The 8,904-nt window shown below is 31.1% G+C and overlaps 1 long non-coding RNA gene across 1 annotated transcript; it reads left to right on the forward strand.

Moving 5' to 3' along the window:
* Positions 1-1,197: 1,197 nt before the first annotated feature.
* Positions 1,198-4,020, forward strand: LOC127734118 (uncharacterized). The gene is made up of 4 exons (XR_007997426.1): positions 1,198-1,307; positions 2,214-2,265; positions 3,076-3,222; positions 3,741-4,020. It is a non-coding gene; the product is annotated as an uncharacterized LOC127734118 (long non-coding RNA).
* Positions 4,021-8,904: the final 4,884 nt, after the last annotated feature.

The raw sequence follows: 8,904 nt of genomic DNA on the forward strand, positions 1-8,904 counted from the left end.
AAAAGGAAGGGACACAGGAAGTGCCTATTGGAAAACCTACGACCTGCGGATAAACCGTATCACCGAAATGTCCATAGAAGTTGTCAAGATGAAATAAACATCTTTAAAAGAACTGCCGAAGACACCAAAGAGGCAATAAAAGACATGATATATTAGATTGGAAAATGCATTGTAAAAAGGGAAAAGACAATGCAATTGTCACCTATACAACTAATATTGTGTTACCGTAAAACAATAAAGTAAATGTCTTATGAAAGAGGATAGTAAATACAAGGGTAGCTTTTCATCAGCAGTTCATATAATTAAAGGACATGTTGATGATATTTTCCAATTTCATATTAACTGATTTAAAATTACAATGCATTGTTCCGAGAAATATTTTAAGTTCAGGTACAAACAGACATTCAGAGGTAATGAAAAATAGCAGTCATCTATTAAAGGGGTGATGAAATCCTCAGATGAACGCATAATTTTCATAAAGTACCAATAGAAAATTAAACCAATCTTACCTGCGTAAATATTAAACTGAGAGAGACCAGATAGGTCGACTAAGTACGAATATCTTGATATACAATCGTCATGCATCAACCGTCATATAATTTTAATGTTATATCTAGCAGAGGGTGGAAAATAAGAGACAACATTGGCAAAAGCAAGAAACATAATAGAAGTGTTAATAACATAAGAATAATTATAGTGGACAAGTCAGCTCTATGACAGAATTACAATGTTCCAATAGTTGGTTATACTATAACGATCAACAAATGCTGGATGGCGACCATAGAAATAAATAAGCGGGAAATGTTAGTTGATCTTTGGGGAAACCTTTTTGAAATTATATCTATGTTAATAATATTGGCATTTTGAGAAATGGCTCTAGAATATCGTAAACGCCATCAACTGAGTACGATTACACATAAAACGCATGATTCTTCTAAATAATGGAATTATCATGATTGTCATTTATCCGAGAGAATATAAGAAATGTCAAACAATTAAGGTAATACTGTCTACGTTGAGTGCTCACTCGAAGTCTGAAGGACATTTACGAACATTATACTATGATAAATGTGCAAAATGATGCGCACATTGTGTCAATAATGACCTTTAGAGTAATGGCATAATTTTACTAAACACTCATTTCGTTTAATATTTACTTGTTAAAACATGTTATACTAAAATAAATAAATTGGCATTGTTATAAACAGATTTTTTTTTTTAAAAGAGTCAGATATATATATATGACGAAAGTTAACTTTCAGCGACAAATTATTTATCACCCATAGAAAACAGATTGGAAAAGAAAGGTAAGAGAAACATAAAAAATAACATATACTAGATAATGGTAAGCTTTGCTCAACAGCTTGCTTTATTTGAACTTGTGTTACGCTTGTCTGTTTTACTTATTAATATTTAATATGATACACTAAAATACCATTGAAATTCAAGTAGCCAGTGATATTTTTATCGACAAATACGAATGCGCTCATATGCAGAACAGAGAAATGAAGGCTTTCTTTATAGAATGATTTGTATTTTAAGTAATATCGTTTCTTTTAACACAAAACAAATAAGTAATCAACTTGTTAAGGACCAGAATTTTTCATTAGGCTACTGTTTGCTTTATTGTAGATTTGCATAGAGGTCGGTGCATGCATGGCAAGAGATGCTTACCGTTTCGACGCATCGTTCCCTCTATTTGTCGGTTTACGCGTATCCTTCCGGTTTTTGTTTTGTTACTTTGAATTGCAGGACTTTTCACTGGTTACATTATATTTCGAATTGACGGGAGTAGCACCACGAGTGTTATCAGTTGATCCGCATCAACTGACTCTGTCGAAGCATACGAGGTCTCCTGACCCCCATTGTTGATGGGATTCGTTATAAGAATTGGTTTTTCGTATCGTGTTTAGTGCACTTTTATGGCATTTTCTTTCTTTTTTTTATTTACATGGTGTTATCTTATTTCTTAGATCATGGATTTTTTATTCCTCTAACTTTTGAGTTTGATGCCCGTCTTGAATGTTTGTCACTTGACATAATGTTAAAAAGTTTCAATAACATTACCGAAATCAAGGTAAAAAGGAGGAAGTCCAAACAACCTGACAAAATCAGACGCGCGACTGTATCAGATAGAAGAGAGGCGAAAGATGCCGAAGGGATATGTTTAAACCTCTAACTGTTGCATAATTTATATGTTTGTCTGATTTCAGATGTTTCTTTTAATTTGTGCCATGGTATTGCAAAATCTCTCATCAGCAGAAGGTGGGTTTATTTTTTTAACTAATGCTTGTACTTAATATTAGAATTACTTGAAATTATCACGTTATTTTGGCTTAAGGTCATGGAAAAACGAAAATCGAACAAATAATGCATTTATCTCAATAACATCTATTTTCTGAAATATTACTGATTGATTTTTTTTGTATTTTCTTCTGCGCATGTTCTTATTTTGTGTCATGGATGGATACCTCATATCCTTTGTTTTTCTATTTGTATAGAAAGCAAATCAAATCGGATAAAAACGTTTTTCAATTTGTCTTAAAATCATCAAATCTCTTATTTCAAATCTATAGATTTTACTTACAAAATTTTATGTTGTTGATACATATATTTCCATTTTATCTGAGATCACCCACGGTTTTTGGTGGGGTTCGTGTTGCGCTATGTTTTCTATGTTGTGTTTTGTGTACTGTTGTTTGTCTTTTCGTCGTTTTTTTGTTTTTTGCCACGGCATTGTCAGTTTGTTTTCGACGAATGATTTGAATGTTCCTTTGTTTACTCCATTTACTGTAACTTGAACTCAAATGGACATTTGTCGATCTCTACGTTTCTTTTAGTAAACTTATGTCGACTTCTAGATGTCTTATATTTAAAATTAACGCAATTGCTACAGCAGGATAATAAGTTCATACTCCACTAATGGTGCATATAGTTATGTGCATAAAATTGATAAATTCCTATGTTGATTCGAATACCATGGCAGTCATAAAGGATAGATGGATTAAATTATCATGTTTATTATTTACAAGTCTCAGAGGAAATAGAGTAAACTGAGTACTTTTTTTTTTGTAGAGTCTTACCAACCGCCTACTGTTGATTGTGACTGTAATGTAAGTGGAACTTGCAGATCATTTGGTGATAGATGGGAGAAGGATTGTATAACGTATGAATGTCAGCGTGGTCAAGGCAACACTTGGAAGGCGGCATTTGTAAAATTAGGTACAAAACATATGTTAAATTGTCTAAGCGAAATATGAATCATGTTTTAAGAAAAACAGAAAGAAAAACATTTATTTTTTATGCCTTGTCATGTCAGTACGAATAGAGATTTCTGATGCATGTGTACAATCGATGTACAAAAAAATGCACTATCATGCAAAAAATAACAGTAATTTCTATGATAATTTTTGTGAAACAACTCATCCACCATTATAAATCATCCTAATATGACATTCATTTTTTTTTTATATTTCGCTTCCATACTGATACATTACACAACCTTTGATTTTGATAACCACCAACTGGAGAAGGACTTGCAAATGCCGCTACGGGGAATAAATAACAGATAGAATCATTTCAAAATTTGTCAATAATGTTCTATTAGTTTTGTAGGTTTTTCACATCAAACTCTGTTTAATTACTGTCACATTGAAATTTTCAATAAGTCAGTATTTTTATTTCCATCCTGTAAAGCATCGTGATATAATTATTTATATTTTTTGTTCTTTTAATTTTAGAATGTAAAGATGCCTATGGTCATTGTAGACATAATAATGAGTATATGAGTGTGTTAAACCATGGAAAATTGTTTCATAATTGTCTCTGTAAAGTGACCGGCTTTGGAATCAGCATAAACTGTGCACAACGAAACGGAAACGTCAACGTGTCTTAGAAAAATGATACATCTATTCAAGGAAAGAAAATGTTGAACACTTCAAAGCATGCGACAAAAGAAAAATATATACCCTTTACACTTATTATTTATTATACAGTTTGAAATATAGTCTATTGAATTAATGTGTTCACTTCTTTTGTTTGTAATAATAGAAATTTTATAAGAAAAGCACACGATAGGTCAGTTTGTATTTACTATTTGAGTCCCACTCTCGTTATCAATGACGCAACATTTATAATCTTTCTATGTTAAAATCAATGGAAATATCGGAATAGCAGTTTATTAATGAAATAAACTTAAGAAGGCTATTTAAAAAATATATATTGTTTTCCTTTGAATAACCATGTTGTAAGTATACATGTGAAATTTCTTCAGTTAACATCTTTCACATCTCATATCCACTAAACCCAAACATTTGTGATAATATTTTATCCAAACTTATTCTAAGGTACCAAAAAGTTTTGTGCGTGTCTTTTCTGATTTGTGTTACGTAATCGGGGAAGTGTCTTGTTCAAGAAGATGTGATTCTCGTTTTCTCACCTAATTGCCATTGTATATAGATAATATTTATAACAAAGCAGTTTTTTTTTTTGCCTTAATATTTTAAACTTTGAATAATATAATATCATTTATACTGTTATTAGTCTGATATTTTTGGACGGAACGACCTTAGATAAATCTTATATGCATATGATGAGTAGAAATTATCTTCTTTGAATATCCTAATTTTCAGCTTTATGCGTGTTTTTTTATGGTTTTATGACAGTGTTCCAGGTTATGTCTGTATTTACCTCTTACATACATGTTTATTGTTCAACATGATAATTTTCAAAAAGCCAGGGACCTGTATAGTGTAGTTGTCGTGTTTGTATGAATCTATTATACACATTTTGGTGTAATGGTATTGAAACTTATGTGTAAAATTTAGTACTTCTTTAATATCTATTTACATTATATGGTGTTGTTACCTTGATAATATGATAACGTGAAATAATACAATAATAATGCTTTTATACATACTGATACTGTCTTCGTTAGAACTCGATTTGATCATTTTTATATTACAAAGGTTTCTTTTAGAAATGAGGCAATAGTTGTTTACTGGAGTCGGTTTCACAAAAAAAAACTTACGACTAATATTGTTCGTAAGTATACTGAATTGTTCATGACTTACGATCAATCTTAGTCGTAAGTTTTTTTGTGAAACCGACAAATTTTCATCACTCGACTAAGAAAACGAAAGTAAAACAGAAATAGAAATATCTGACGGAATCGCATGTATTCAAAAATGAACGATAATGGTTGCGTCAACAGGATAACAGTCTCCTTCTATGCATTCATTACCTGTCATGCGAATCACTACTCGGTAAAAATATCATAAAAAAGAATAGGTCAAAATCTTTTAACCAAGTGCCACTGTCCTATTTTACCGTTTGTTGCATTATTTTTTTTATCTATAACAGTGTATATTAGGTTCTGACTGGTTATACTTCCTATAAACGTGTTTTAGGAAGTTCGCTCCTCTTGTGTTTGAATTTTTGCCAGATTTTCGGAATCCTCTGGTTTTATCCATGTTTTACCATTAAATAATTTTGTCCACTAACCCCTACTTTTCTTTTCATAATTTTGTTTCATATAGTTTTAAACGTCATATTTGAAAATCTTATAAAAGCCTTGTTATTTTTTCATAGTTTTTAAAAGAGAAAAGCGGACAATGTTAAAAGTATGAAAAATCTAGAGAGAATCATTTCCCGCCAAATTTTCAATGGATTATATCTCAAAATCAAGCACACGGACCATTCATTTTCTTCTGCTTTTTTTTTGGTTTCTTTATTTATACACTATAAATTTATAACAGTCTTTTAAAAAGATTGTTGTTTTGAAACAGAGTAGCGAACATCCTTAACCGTCTCCCATAATGAGGTTTTCAAAAGTCAAGAAGCTGTATACTAGTAGTCCAGTGTTTGCCTTTGTCGCCTTTAAATTTGTTGAGTTAAATGCTACTGACTTAATCTAGGTCATTATTGGTGTATTTCAAAACTTTTTTTCAAGAGTATTTTATGGCTTATTATAAATAATGGGTCCTTTGTTGTTGAAGACTATCGAAATGGAAAAAGGATACGATAAATCAATTCAGGACACAAATTCACTATTGGAACGTAACAAAACCAAAATCAAAATAGCAATGCTATTATTTATGTTACATCGTGACTAAACGTGTTTAACACTTTCGACAAACAACACGTGTATTGACTTTCTATCTCACCTCCTATACATTTCTAGGAATATTATTGGTAAAAAGCTACCGCGTGGAGACCGTGTATATGTGATATGGGCGTATTCTAATACACGGTTAGTAGTGGTGTTACGTCCCTTTATAAAAACAACACGTTGAGAAAAAAATCTGAAACGTTTCAACAAACAAAGTAATTGATGATGAACGATTGAAAAAAATGCAGAAAACACATTAAGAGCTAACAAGTTGTTATTATTGGCATTTGTTTTTGTATAGACCAATGGAAGTAGGTTCTTTATATTCAAGACTTGATCACTTTGATAGGCCACTAGTCTAAATGCCACATGTTAAGATAGTCGGAAAGATAAATTCGTTACAAAGTGTGCTAGTGACCTAACAAGGTATTTAAGACAGACAGTTGGATACCATAAACATACTAATGTATACACAGGCCAGAGTCTGAGCTTGTTTTGCTATATGATATCAAAACTAAATTGACGAAAAAAGGTCATTTATTCAAAATCATAAAATGCAAAAAATACATTTTTGCAATATAACATTTGACATAAAATTTCATAATTAATATGAAATATAATACATAATTAAAACGAAATTACATCAACTAAAATCATATCAATTGAATAAATGACAAAGAATAGCAAAGGTGGGGAGAAAAATCTGCCACACATCCACTCTTAGGTTGAAAGAGTGCATCCCCACCCGAGGACTCTGGCGACGTAAACACAGTTTATATATAACTTGTTACCATTTGGAAGCATGACAATCAGATACACAAAAAAATAACACTATATTTTTGTAAAACGTTTCCACATTGAAATGAAATATTAAAGTTCATATAATTTTAAACTTCATATATTACTTTTAAATTATCTCTTCCTGATCAACAAGATAAATGATGTAATTTTTTTCCAGACAGGACCACAGCAATTATGTTACAATAATGATCATTATTAAGTATATTTATTCACATTTGTCTTACATCTAGACATTTGATAACATAATCCCCTAAATATTTTAGAACAAACAATTTTATTAGTACAGTAATTAACCAAAAATATTTTTGCCTCATTTGAGAGATCTGAAACTGCTCTCCATAATCATTGTATACTGGACAACTAATAATAAAATGTTGTTCATCTTTAATCTTCAAACAAAATAAAACTACATTTTTACAAAGCCCTGACTTCTTTCTATATATGAAGTTTTATATCTGACTCTTTCTTTTATGAGATTATGGGCACTGATTCTCATTTTACATTTGCCATTGTAAAAAGATAGAGACCTTTCTGAAGGAAAACAAGTTTTTAGTTTGCAATAAGTAAATAAGTATCTAATTTAGTACTTTTTACTCTTTAATTTTTGCTGTGTTCCTAATTGATATAAACCTTCTACAACGTTTTTGCTTAACTGATGACTTTATAAAAAAGTTAAGCTTTACATCTGAATTTTGGATATTCAGCTTTTTAGAAATTTAATGAATGGATAAAGACCAGCATTCGATATTAATATTAATATTTCATATTGATAATATCACTATAAAATTTAACGGGAACCTACCAAATTCACTTAGCACAGCTAAGCTAGAGGACTTTTTATTGGGATAAACCATCATGTCGTTTAATATAAATTATATAATCTGAAAAATTGTAAATTTCAATTAAATAGGCAACGCTGAAAACAATAACATGATCTAAAAACAATTCATGTATACATACAGGAAGTTAAACTGAGTAATAAAATAAACGAAAACAATACAATACATTAGTAGCCTATCAAATTTTAACATTACCAGTCTTAATAATGTGTAAAAACATCAGGAGGGCAGGCAATACTGACCCCATCCAGACACCTATACACAATTTACATTTACCAAATGCAAAGCTATATATTTATAAACTCGACAATGATCATAATTAAATTGAAAATACTATTTCTCATCACAATATTAAACGTAAACCAAAAAACAATGTTTCTTCCTCGACAAACTAACGATTGTAAATTGTATGAAATAAAGATCATCGTGTCTTTTTATGTTGTAATGTTATACCACTGTTTCAGGTTAGAGTGAAGGTTGGCGCCTGATTAAACGTTTAAACCTGCTGCATTTGTATGCACCTGTCCTAAGTCAGGGGCCTGTTGTTAAGTGGTTGTCGTTTGTTGGTGTGTTCATAATTGTTTCTCGTTTCTCGTTTTTTATATAGATTAGACCGTTGGTTTTCCTGTTTGAATTGTTTTACACTGGTCTTTTAGGGGCCCTTTTTAGCTTGCTGTTCGGTGTGAGCCAAGGCTCCGTGTTGAAGGCCGTACTTTGACCTATAAATTGTTTACTTTTTAATCTTTTTGTGACTTGGATGGATAGTTGTCTCATTGGCACTCACACAACATCTTCTTATTTATATCATAAATTTTTTGGCAGGCAATACTGACCCAAAACAGCTGAAGCATAAAATTTTATTACTAACTTAATCCTTTTTATACTTAAAAATTCCATAAACACATTCGACTTCAATCCTTGAATCACGTAGGCGGGAATTCCATCCATTAGCAGCAACAGAGGTCTTTATTTTAAAACAAGGTACTGTTTAGTACCGAAAGTGCCGTTGGTGCATCAGACTTACATTGGAAATAGGGTCCAGTTGTGTATCCAAATACTGATAGAAGACATTGTTTGTAAATTAGTATTGATAAAACAGTCAAAGTAGACTTTGGCCAGTCAAGGATTATTGTTGATACGACTCGCATGTCCAGA

This window comes from Mytilus californianus, unplaced genomic scaffold, assembly GCF_021869535.1.
Source record: "Mytilus californianus isolate M0D057914Y unplaced genomic scaffold, xbMytCali1.0.p SCAF_3, whole genome shotgun sequence".
Classification (NCBI taxonomy): domain Eukaryota; kingdom Metazoa; phylum Mollusca; class Bivalvia; order Mytilida; family Mytilidae; genus Mytilus; species Mytilus californianus.